At 46.8% G+C, this 12,149-nt stretch overlaps 6 non-coding genes across 6 annotated transcripts; all 6 read left to right on the top strand.

Annotated features, from left to right (window-relative positions):
- The first annotated feature begins 553 nt into the window (after positions 1 to 553).
- Positions 554 to 625, top strand: trnal-gag (transfer RNA leucine (anticodon GAG)). Its single transcript has one exon. It is a non-coding gene; the product is annotated as a tRNA-Leu (tRNA).
- A 1,696-nt stretch (positions 626 to 2,321) lies between these two features.
- On the top strand, positions 2,322 to 2,394 carry trnak-cuu (transfer RNA lysine (anticodon CUU)). Its single transcript has one exon. It is a non-coding gene; the product is annotated as a tRNA-Lys (tRNA).
- Positions 2,395 to 6,372: 3,978 nt separating this feature from the next.
- On the top strand, positions 6,373 to 6,445 carry trnak-cuu (transfer RNA lysine (anticodon CUU)). The gene has a single exon. It is a non-coding gene; the product is annotated as a tRNA-Lys (tRNA).
- A 1,243-nt stretch (positions 6,446 to 7,688) lies between these two features.
- trnae-cuc (transfer RNA glutamic acid (anticodon CUC)) lies at positions 7,689 to 7,760 on the top strand. The gene has a single exon. It is a non-coding gene; the product is annotated as a tRNA-Glu (tRNA).
- A 2,658-nt stretch (positions 7,761 to 10,418) lies between these two features.
- On the top strand, positions 10,419 to 10,491 carry trnak-cuu (transfer RNA lysine (anticodon CUU)). Its single transcript has one exon. It is a non-coding gene; the product is annotated as a tRNA-Lys (tRNA).
- A 1,243-nt stretch (positions 10,492 to 11,734) lies between these two features.
- trnae-cuc (transfer RNA glutamic acid (anticodon CUC)) lies at positions 11,735 to 11,806 on the top strand. Its single transcript has one exon. It is a non-coding gene; the product is annotated as a tRNA-Glu (tRNA).
- The last annotated feature ends 343 nt before the right edge of the window (positions 11,807 to 12,149 follow it).

Genomic DNA, 12,149 nt, shown 5'->3' with positions numbered 1-12,149 from the left:
TGCCAGTGTGAAAAATGTAAACTTTGAAACTTACCAACGTGTGCAAGCCTGTAATCAGAGAGTCCGTGGCCCGTGATAACTTGAGCATTAAGATGTTCATTAGCCCTTCCTGTATTGCTCAGTAGCCCACTGTGTGAGGAATTAAGAACCACGGGCATTTTCACTGCTGTGTCGGGCTCAGCACCATACCTGCAGCTGAAGATTGAACTTGATTTGGCTCGTGATCAGTGCGGCTCAGTGAGACTTCGGCCCGTCTCTCCCTTCACAACCCATCAGTGTGGAGAAAAGAACAGGGAATTTTACACATGTGTTGTGCTCTGTAACTTTATTTGAACATGTCATTGCATTTCACGCTGTGTCCAACACGGTGAGGTCCCCCGTGCTGTGTCAGCATTGTATCTTTATCAACGCTGCAGCTTTACATTAACACAACCTGAGCTCCGAGATCTGGTCGGGTCACATTGCCCGAAGTGAGGAATGAGCGAGAGGGGCAATTCCACCCGGGGATAGAAAATCCGCCAGAAGAACGACAGAATACAGCCTTGAATGTGAAGCCAAAATAGCTCAGTTGGGAGAGCGATAGACTGAGGATTTAAAGGTCCCTGGTTCGATCCCGGTTTCGGCAGATTTTAGTTAGTTTCTGTCTCCTTCACTACAAGAGGAGCGAATGAAGAGAAATTTTACGCTCCTGATGCCGCGTTTCCTAAACGAATGGGAGTGAAACCACATCGGACATGCTGGATCCGGCTCCAACCGTCCGCTGCAGGTTCGAATCCAGTCGGGGTCCCGCCGTCTGCTTTTATACCGGAACAGTATTTGTGGGAGGGGCTGTGGTGGGATAGTAAATTTTAGAATGAGGTTTGTTAGACCATAGAGCTGCCTTTCTGTTAGTTTCGATTTACACTCTGCCCAGTTGTATATACGAACAGTTAACAATGTTTAACCGATGCAGTGTGTTCAATGATTGTGCAGTAACTCGGTCACCCAGTGTGAGGCTGAAAGACAATCTCGCAGCCTGGGTTCGAGCCTGGCCAACGAGAGCGTTGTGGCCGGGTAGCTCAGTTGGTGAAAGCCTGGTGCTAATAACGACAAGGTCGCGATTTCGATCCCCGTACTGGCCATCAGGATGTTTTCATAATTTTACGCTTTTCCCGCACATTTCAAATACAAACTTTATAAGGAAGCCAATGCACACAGACTCTCATGGGGGATTTATTTGGATAACATCCATTGCACCTTTGCCACCGGGGCTGAGAGACACATCTTTCTGTTTATTTGTCTTTCTGGGTTTGCTGTTGAATGTTGAACAGGCGGCCTGTTCCCGATAAGGGTAACAGGCAGGTAATAGACAGACAGAGCAGCTCTGACCACGCGAGATGGGCAAAAGCCTTCAGTTCAGGACAAATGCATCAATGAAATGTTCGCCGGCACCGAGAGAGACAACATCCAGAGAAAACCACTGAAGGAAATCGATTTCAAGTGGATGCCTACCCGCACTTGGTGCCGTGCTTTCGCGAACACGTCTTTTGTGTTCTCATGTAAAAAGTATCATTTTGTCCGAACAGTTTGCCTGGCACAAAAGGATCTGAATTGCACTGGAGCAAGCAGGAAACACTGCGTTGCTGTGCTTGCTGGCAGGAGACTTGCAGCTTTTCTGGTGATCTAGTGGTTAGGATTCAGGCACTTTCATCTGCCGCGGCCCTGGTTCGATTCCCGGTCAGGAAACAGTGCGTTTTGGGGCTGTTTGAATTGCCGCCATACAACGCTGAAATAGCTCATTTGGGAGATCGATTAGATTTGAACATGCAGACTTTCGGATCTGGAGTCAGATGCGCTACCGCTGCGCCATGAGGTCCACAACATAAGCACGAATGTTCGTAGTTTGTATACATACACGTTCCACAAACACTGTTTCATTCCTCCTGCCTTCTCCTGATTCCTCAGTATCATGCACAAAAGCGCCTGATGCCCTCATTTGTTTAAAGCAACAAGCAGACACAAACACAGGTATTCATTCAAAATCTACCCGCAGGTGGCCACAGACACAATAAACAGAGCCAGAGAGACAGACAGAATCGGGAATCTCCGGGAAATAGACAAGAGATATTGACAAGGACTAAAGCGATTTGCGATCAGAAATTTGCCTGAACCCCTGTGGTTAATGAAAGGGATTTTGCTGCTTGAGTTCCTTATACGCCTTGGGCTTCTGGAGAACTTGTTTCGTAGTTTGCAGAAACGCGGCTCAGACATGCTGTTGTGACCGGGCCGGAGCCACAAGGTTCCTGACTGCAATCAGCGACAAGGCAATATTGCATCAACAGGCCCGGCTAGCTCAGTCGGTAGAGCATGAGACTCTTAATCTCAGGGTCGTGGGTTCGAGCCCCACGTTGGGCGGTAGTTATAATGTTAAACTTTTATGTTGCTTTCAAAGCGTCATTAATTAAGCGATATCCTTGTTTTGCACAATGAAAGAAATGCGAACTGAGAAAATACTGCAGATGCTGGAAATATGAATTGAAACAGAAAATGCTGGAGATACTCAGCAGGTCAGGCAGCATCAGCGAAGAGAGAAACAGAGGTAACGTTTCAAGTCGATAACCTTTCGTCAGAACTGGAAAAAAAAGGTAATGGAACAGATTTTTTAGCAGTGCAGGGGATTCAATGAGATCATGGCTGATCTCCTGCCTCAATTCCACTCCCCGGCCCTATCGCCATATCCCTTGATGCCCTTACCAGTCAGAAATCACCCACTTCTGTTTTGAATATACCCAATAACTGAGCCTCCACAGCACTCTGGGGAAGAGAATTCCAAAGATTCACCACTCTCTGTGTGAAGAAATGTCTTCTCTCAGTCCTGAATGGCCTAACCTTTATCCTGAGGCTGTGTCCGCTGGTTCTAGACTCCCCAGCCAAGGGAATCATTCTCCCAGCATCCAACCGATCAAACCCTGTAATAATTTTGCATGCTTCATGAGATCCCCTCTCATTCTTCCGAATTCAAGAGATTACAGGCCTAGTTTACTCAATCTCTTAACACAACCGCTTCCCCGAGGCATGGCTAGTTCTGGAGCACACGCTTTTAGTGCTGCAGACGGAGTGTTGTCGGAGCTCATTGCATTTGCTGTAACTAATGAGCTCAGCTGTTTCTTAATATCGCTTGGAATTAATCAAATTGAATGAAGTCTGGCTTCTCTCAGGATGGTTACAGACACTTCAGCTTTGTCTTTTGTATTCATCCATCTTTTCTGTTTATTTACTCTATCTTATCGTTTTCTTGATTTTAAAACCCTCTGTCAAATTTCCTCTTAGCCGTCTATGCTCTAAGGAGAACAGCTCCAACTTCTCTGGTCTATCCACGTAACGGCAATCGTTCATCACTGGAACCAATGAAGTACAAATGCATCAATGAATTGTTCACCCATCACCGAGAGAGACAACATCCAGAGAAAAACACAGGAGGAAATCGATTTCAAGTGGATGCCTACCCGCACTTGGTGCCGTGCTTTCGCGAACCCGTCTGTTGTGTTCTCATGTAAAAAATATAATTTTGTCCGAACAGTTTGGAGCGAAAGGATTTGAATTGCAAAGGAGCAGGCATGAGAGGCTGCGTTGATGTGCGTGCTGCCAGTAGGCTGGCTGCAGCTTGTCTAGTGCTTAGGATACGGCGCTCTCACCGCCGCGGCCCGGGTTCGATTCCCGGTCAGAGAACAGTGTGTTTTGGGGCTGTTTGAATTGCCACCATCCAACGCACCTTTACGGAGCAATGCTCCGCTCCTGATTCAACTTTCCACACCGCTGCTCAACATCACTCTTCATACAGCGATACAAAATACACATCCTTGATTTCTGTAAAATGCGTGCTGTTTCAAAGTCAGCAGGAATTGATTTCTGTCAAATTTAGACTGGCTGACTTTAAATGTTGCCAACATTTAGCTGCAGCTCACAGTGTCAGGGCAGTCACGGTTTTCATCAGTCTTCCGTGTATCTTCTTGCCCACTGCACCTCCCAACAAACTTAGCTTATCACAGGCACGGCTATCGATTAATTCATTGCCAGTGTGAAAAATGTAAACTTTGAAACTTACCAACGTGTGCAAGCCTGTAATCAGAGAGTCCGTGGCCCGTGATAACTTGAGCATTAAGATGTTCATTAGCCCTTCCTGTATTGCTCAGTAGCCCACTGTGTGAGGAATTAAGAACCACGGGCATTTTCACTGCTGTGTCGGGCTCAGCACCATACCTGCAGCTGAAGATTGAACTTGATTTGGCTCGTGATCAGTGCGGCTCAGTGAGACTTCAGCCCGTCTCTCCCTTCACAACCCATCAGTGTGGAGAAAAGAACAGGGAATTTTACACATGTGTTGTGCTCTGTAACTTTATTTGAACATGTCATTGCATTTCACGCTGTGTCCAACACGGTGAGGTCCCCCGTGCTGTGTCAGCATTGTATCTTTATCAACGCTGCAGCTTTACATTAACACAACCTGAGCTCCGAGATCTGGTCGGGTCACATTGCCCGAAGTGAGGAATGAGCGAGAGGGGCAATTCCACCCGGGGATAGAAAATCCGCCAGAAGAACGACAGAATACAGCCTTGAATGTGAAGCCAAAATAGCTCAGTTGGGAGAGCGATAGACTGAAGATTTAAAGGTCCCTGGTTCGATCCCGGGTTTCGGCAGATTTTAGTTAGTTTCTGTCTCCTTCACTACAAGAGGAGCGAATGAAGAGAAATTTTACGCTCCTGATGCCGCGTTTCCTAAACGAATGGGAGTGAAACCACATCGGACATGCTGGATCCGGCTCCAACCGTCCGCTGCAGGTTCGAATCCAGTCGGGGTCCCGCCGTCTGCTTTTATACCGGAACAGTATTTGTGGGAGGGGCTGTGGTGGGATAGTAAATTTTAGAATGAGGTTTGTTAGACCATAGAGCTGCCTTTCTGTTAGTTTCGATTTACACTCTGCCCAGTTGTATATACGAACAGTTAACAATGTTTAACCGATGCAGTGTGTTCAATGATTGTGCAGTAACTCGGTCACCCAGTGTGAGGCTGAAAGACAATCTCGCAGCCTGGGTTCGAGCCTGGCCAACGAGAGCGTTGTGGCCGGGTAGCTCAGTTGGTGAAAGCCTGGTGCTAATAACGACAAGGTCGCGATTTCGATCCCCGTACTGGCCATCAGGATGTTTTCATAATTTTACGCTTTTCCCGCACATTTCAAATACAAACTTTATAAGGAAGCCAATGCACACAGACTCTCATGGGGGATTTATTTGGATAACATCCATTGCACCTTTGCCACCGGGGCTGAGAGACACATCTTTCTGTTTATTTGTCTTTCTGGGTTTGCTGTTGAATGTTGAACAGGCGGCCTGTTCCCGATAAGGGTAACAGGCAGGTAATAGACAGACAGAGCAGCTCTGACCACGCGAGATGGGCAAAAGCCTTCAGTTCAGGACAAATGCATCAATGAAATGTTCGCCGGCACCGAGAGAGACAACATCCAGAGAAAACCACTGAAGGAAATCGATTTCAAGTGGATGCCTACCCGCACTTGGTGCCGTGCTTTCGCGAACACGTCTTTTGTGTTCTCATGTAAAAAGTATCATTTTGTCCGAACAGTTTGCCTGGCACAAAAGGATCTGAATTGCACTGGAGCAAGCAGGAAACACTGCGTTGCTGTGCTTGCTGGCAGGAGACTTGCAGCTTTTCTGGTGATCTAGTGGTTAGGATTCAGGCACTTTCATCTGCCGCGGCCCGGGTTCGATTCCCGGTCAGGAAACAGTGCGTTTTGGGGCTGTTTGAATTGCCGCCATACAACGCTGAAATAGCTCATTTGGGAGATCGATTAGATTTGAACATGCAGACTTTCGGATCTGGAGTCAGATGCGCTACCGCTGCGCCATGAGGTCCACAACATAAGCACGGATGTTCGTAGTTTGTATACATACACGTTCCACAAACACTGTTTCATTCCTCCTGCCTTCTCCTGATTCCTCAGTATCATGCACAAAAGCGCCTGATGCCCTCATTTGTTTAAAGCAACAAGCAGACACAAACACAGGTATTCATTCAAAATCTACCCGCAGGTGGCCACAGACACAATAAACAGAGCCAGAGAGACAGACAGAATCGGGAATCTCCGGGAAATAGACAAGAGATATTGACAAGGACTAAAGCGATTTGCGATCAGAAATTTGCCTGAACCCCTGTGGTTAATGAAAGGGATTTTGCTGCTTGAGTTCCTTATACGCCTTGGGCTTCTGGAGAACTTGTTTCGTAGTTTGCAGAAACGCGGCTCAGACATGCTGTTGTGACCGGGCCGGAGCCACAAGGTTCCTGACTGCAATCAGCGACAAGGCAATATTGCATCAACAGGCCCGGCTAGCTCAGTCGGTAGAGCATGAGACTCTTAATCTCAGGGTCGTGGGTTCGAGCCCCACGTTGGGCGGTAGTTATAATGTTAAACTTTTATGTTGCTTTCAAAGCGTCATTAATTAAGCGATATCCTTGTTTTGCACAATGAAAGAAATGCGAACTGAGAAAATACTGCAGATGCTGGAAATATGAATTGAAACAGAAAATGCTGGAGATACTCAGCAGGTCAGGCAGCATCAGCGAAGAGAGAAACAGAGGTAACGTTTCAAGTCGATAACCTTTCGTCAGAACTGGAAAAAAAAGGTAATGGAACAGATTTTTAAGCAGTGCAGGGGATTCAATGAGATCATGGCTGATCTCCTGCCTCAATTCCACTCCCCGGCCCTATCGCCATATCCCTTGATGCCCTTACCAGTCAGAAATCACCCACTTCTGTTTTGAATATACCCAATAACTGAGCCTCCACAGCACTCTGGGGAAGAGAATTCCAAAGATTCACCACTCTCTGTGTGAAGAAATGTTTTCTCTCAGTCCTGAATGGCCTAACCTTTATCCTGAGGCTGTGTCCGCTGGTTCTAGACTCCCCAGCCAAGGGAATCATTCTCCCAGCATCCAACCGATCAAACCCTGTAATAATTTTGCATGCTTCATGAGATCCCCTCTCATTATTCCGAATTCAAGAGATTACAGGCCTAGTTTACTCAATCTCTTAACACAACCGCTTCCCCGAGGCATGGCTAGTTCTGGAGCACACGCTTTTAGTGCTGCAGACGGAGTGTTGTCGGAGCTCATTGCATTTGCTGTAACTAATGAGCTCAGCTGTTTCTTAATATCGCTTGGAATTAATCAAATTGAATGAAGTCTGGCTTCTCTCAGGATGGTTACAGACACTTCAGCTTTGTCTTTTGTATTCATCCATCTTTTCTGTTTATTTACTCTATCTTATCGTTTTCTTGATTTTAAAACCCTCTGTCAAATTTCCTCTTAGCCGTCTATGCTCTAAGGAGAACAGCTCCAACTTCTCTGGTCTATCCACGTAACGGCAATCGTTCATCACTGGAACCAATGCATCAATGAATTGTTCACCCAGCACCGAGAGAGACAACATCCAGAGAAAAACACAGGAGGAAATCGATTTCAAGTGGATGCCTACCCGCACTTGGTGCCGTGCTTTCGCGAACACGTCTGTTGTGTTCTCATGTAAAAAATATAATTTTGTCCGAACAGTTTGCCTGGCGCGAAAGGATCTGAATTGCAAAGGAGCAGGCATGAAAAGCTGCGTTGATGTGCTTGCTGCCAGGAGGCTGGCTGCAGCTTCCCTGGTGGTCTAGTGGTTAGGATTCGGCACTCTCACTGCCGCGGCCCGGGTTCGATTCCCGGTCAGGGAACAGTGCGTTTTGGGGCTGTTTGAATTGCCACCATGCAACGCACCCTTACGGAGCAATGCTCCGCCCCTGATTCAACTTTCCACACCGCTGCTCAACATCACTCTTCATACAGCGATATAAAATATACATCCTTGATTTCTGTAAAATGCGTGCTGTTTCAAAGTCAGCAGGAATTGATTTCTGTCAAATTTAGACTGGCTGACTTTAAATGTTGCCAACATTTAACTGCAGCTCACAGTGTCAGGGCAGTCACGGTTTTCATCAGTCTTCTGTGTATCTTCTTGCCCACTGCATCTCCCTAACAAACTTAGCTTATCAAAGGCACGGCAATCGATTCATTCATTGCCAGTGTGAAAAATGCAAATTTTGAAACTTACCAACTTGTGCAAGCCTGGAATCAGAGAGTCCGTGATAACTTGAGCATTAAGATGTTCATTAGCCCTTCCTGTATTGCTCAGTAGCCCACTGTGTGAGGAATTAAGAACCACGGGCATTTTCACTTCTGTGTCGGGCTCAGCACCATACCTGCAGCTGAAGATTGAACTTGATTTGGCTCGTGATCAGTGCGGCTCAGTGAGACTTCGGCCCGTCTCTCCCTTCACAACCCATCAGTGTGGAGAAAAGAACAGGGAATTTTACACATGTGTTGTGCTCTGTAACTTTATTTGAACATGTCATTGCATTTCACGCTGTGTCCAACACGGTGAGGTCCCCCGTGCTGTGTCAGCATTGTATCTTTATCAACGCTGCAGCTTCACATTAACACAACCTGAGCTCCGAGATCTGGTCGGGTCACATTGCCCGAAGTGAGGAATGAGCGAGAGGGGCAATTCCACCCGGGGATAGAAAATCCGCCAGAAGAACGACAGAATACAGCCTTGAATGTGAAGCCAAAATAGCTCAGTTGGGAGAGCGATAGACTGAAGATTTAAAGGTCCCTGGTTCGATCCCGGGTTTCGGCAGATTTTAGTTAGTTTCTGTCTCCTTCACTACAAGAGGAGCGAATGAAGAGAAATTTTACGCTCCTGATGCCGCGTTTCCTAAACGAATGGGAGTGAAACCACATCGGACATGCTGGATCCGGCTCCAACCGTCCGCTGCAGGTTCGAATCCAGTCGGGGTCCCGCCGTCTGCTTTTATACCGGAACAGTATTTGTGGGAGGGGCTGTGGTGCGATAGTAAATTTTAGAATGAGGTTTGTTAGACCATAGAGCTGCCTTTCTGTTAGTTTCGATTTACACTCTGCCCAGTTGTATATACGAACAGTTAACAATGTTTAACCGATGCAGTGTGTTCAATGATTGTGCAGTAACTCGGTCACCCAGTGTGAGGCTGAAAGACAATCTCGCAGCCTGGGTTCGAGCCTGGCCAACGAGAGCGTTGTGGCCGGGTAGCTCAGTTGGTGAAAGCCTGGTGCTAATAACGACAAGGTCGCGATTTCGATCCCCGTACTGGCCATCAGGATGTTTTCATAATTTTACGCTTTTCCCGCACATTTCAAATACAAACTTTATAAGGAAGCCAATGCACACAGACTCTCATGGGGGATTTATTTGGATAACATCCATTGCACCTTTGCCACCGGGGCTGAGAGACACATCTTTCTGTTTATTTGTCTTTCTGGGTTTGCTGTTGAATGTTGAACAGGCGGCCTGTTCCCGATAAGGGTAACAGGCAGGTAATAGACAGACAGAGCAGCTCTGACCACGCGAGATGGGCAAAAGCCTTCAGTTCAGGACAAATGCATCAATGAAATGTTCGCCGGCACCGAGAGAGACAACATCCAGAGAAAACCACTGAAGGAAATCGATTTCAAGTGGATGCCTACCCGCACTTGGTGCCGTGCTTTCGCGAACACGTCTTTTGTGTTCTCATGTAAAAAGTATCATTTTGTCCGAACAGTTTGCCTGGCACAAAAGGATCTGAATTGCACTGGAGCAAGCAGGAAACACTGCGTTGCTGTGCTTGCTGGCAGGAGACTTGCAGCTTTTCTGGTGATCTAGTGGTTAGGATTCAGGCACTTTCATCTGCCGCGGCCCGGGTTCGATTCCCGGTCAGGAAACAGTGCGTTTTGGGGCTGTTTGAATTGCCGCCATACAACGCTGAAATAGCTCATTTGGGAGATCGATTAGATTTGAACATGCAGACTTTCGGATCTGGAGTCAGATGCGCTACCGCTGCGCCATGAGGTCCACAACATAAGCACGGATGTTCGTAGTTTGTATACATACACGTTCCACAAACACTGTTTCATTCCTCCTGCCTTCTCCTGATTCCTCAGTATCATGCACAAAAGCGCCTGATGCCCTCATTTGTTTAAAGCAACAAGCAGACACAAACACAGGTATTCATTCAAAATCTACCCGCAGGTGGCCACAGACACAATAAACAGAGCCAGAGAGACAGACAGAATCGGGAATCTCCGGGAAATAGACAAGAGATATTGACAAGGACTAAAGCGATTTGCGATCAGAAATTTGCCTGAACCCCTGTGGTTAATGAAAGGGATTTTGCTGCTTGAGTTCCTTATACGCCTTGGGCTTCTGGAGAACTTGTTTCGTAGTTTGCAGAAACGCGGCTCAGACATGCTGTTGTGACCGGGCCGGAGCCACAAGGTTCCTGACTGCAATCAGCGACAAGGCAATATTGCATCAACAGGCCCGGCTAGCTCAGGCGGTAGAGCATGAGACTCTTAATCTCAGGGTCGTGGGTTCGAGCCCCACGTTGGGCGGTAGTTATAATGTTAAACTTTTATGTTGCTTTCAAAGCGTCATTAATTAAGCGATATCCTTGTTTTGCACAATGAAAGAAATGCGAACTGAGAAAATACTGCAGATGCTGGAAATATGAATTGAAACAGAAAATGCTGGAGATACTCAGCAGGTCAGGCAGCATCAGCGAAGAGAGAAACAGAGGTAACGTTTCAAGTCGATAACCTTTCGTCAGAACTGGAAAAAAAAGGTAATGGAACAGATTTTTAAGCAGTGCAGGGGATTCAATGAGATCATGGCTGATCTCCTGCCTCAATTCCACTCCCCGGCCCTATCGCCATATCCCTTGATGCCCTTACCAGTCAGAAATCACCCACTTCTGTTTTGAATATACCCAATAACTGAGCCTCCACAGCACTCTGGGGAAGAGAATTCCAAAGATTCATCACTCTCTGTGTGAAGAAATGTCTTCTCTCAGTCCTGAATGGCCTAACCTTTATCCTGAGGCTGTGTCCGCTGGTTCTAGACTCCCCAGCCAAGGGAATCATTCTCCCAGCATCCAACCGATCAAACCCTGTAATAATTTTGCATGCTTCATGAGATCCCCTCTCATTCTTCCGAATTCAAGAGATTACAGGCCTAGTTTACTCAATCTCTTAACACAACCGCTTCCCCGAGGCATGGCTAGTTCTGGAGCACACGCTTTTAGTGCTGCAGACGGAGTGTTGTCGGAGCTCATTGCATTTGCTGTAACTAATGAGCTCAGCTGTTTCTTAATATCGCTTGGAATTAATCAAATTGAATGAAGTCTGGCTTCTCTCAGGATGGTTACAGACACTTCAGCTTTGTCTTTTGTATTCATCCATCTTTTCTGTTTATTTACTCTATCTTATCGTTTTCTTGATTTTAAAACCCTCTGTCAAATTTCCTCTTAGCCGTCTATGCTCTAAGGAGAACAGCTCCAACTTCTCTGGTCTATCCACGTAACGGCAATCGTTCATCACTGGAACCAATGCATCAATGAATTGTTCACCCAGCACCGAGAGAGACAACATCCAGAGAAAAACACAGGAGGAAATCGATTTCAAGTGGATGCCTACCCGCACTTGGTGCCGTGCTTTCGCGAACACGTCTGTTGTGTTCTCATGTAAAAAATATAATTTTGTCCGAACAGTTTGCCTGGCGCGAAAGGATCTGAATTGCAAAGGAGCAGGCATGAAAAGCTGCGTTGATGTGCTTGCTGCCAGGAGGCTGGCTGCAGCTTCCCTGGTGGTCTAGTGGTTAGGATTCGGCACTCTCACTGCCGCGGCCCGGGTTCGATTCCCGGTCAGGGAACAGTGCGTTTTGGGGCTGTTTGAATTGCCACCATGCAACGCACCCTTACGGAGCAATGCTCCGCCCCTGATTCAACTTTCCACACCGCTGCTCAACATCACTCTTCATACAGCGATATAAAATATACATCCTTGATTTCTGTAAAATGCGTGCTGTTTCAAAGTCAGCAGGAATTGATTTCTGTCAAATTTAGACTGGCTGACTTTAAATGTTGCCAACATTTAACTGCAGCTCACAGTGTCAGGGCAGTCACGGTTTTCATCAGTCTTCTGTGTATCTTCTTGCCCACTGCATCTCCCTAACAAACTTAGCTTATCAAAGGCACGGCAATCGATTCATTCAT

The sequence above is a fragment of the Somniosus microcephalus genome, unplaced genomic scaffold (assembly GCF_052327205.1).
Source record: "Somniosus microcephalus isolate GS21.2 unplaced genomic scaffold, FLI_Smic_1.0 unresolved_chr4, whole genome shotgun sequence".
NCBI classification, from domain to species: Eukaryota; Metazoa; Chordata; class Chondrichthyes; order Squaliformes; family Somniosidae; genus Somniosus; species Somniosus microcephalus.
Note: the sequence above shows the minus strand (reverse complement) of the source record. Positions and strands in the feature narration are given on the sequence as shown.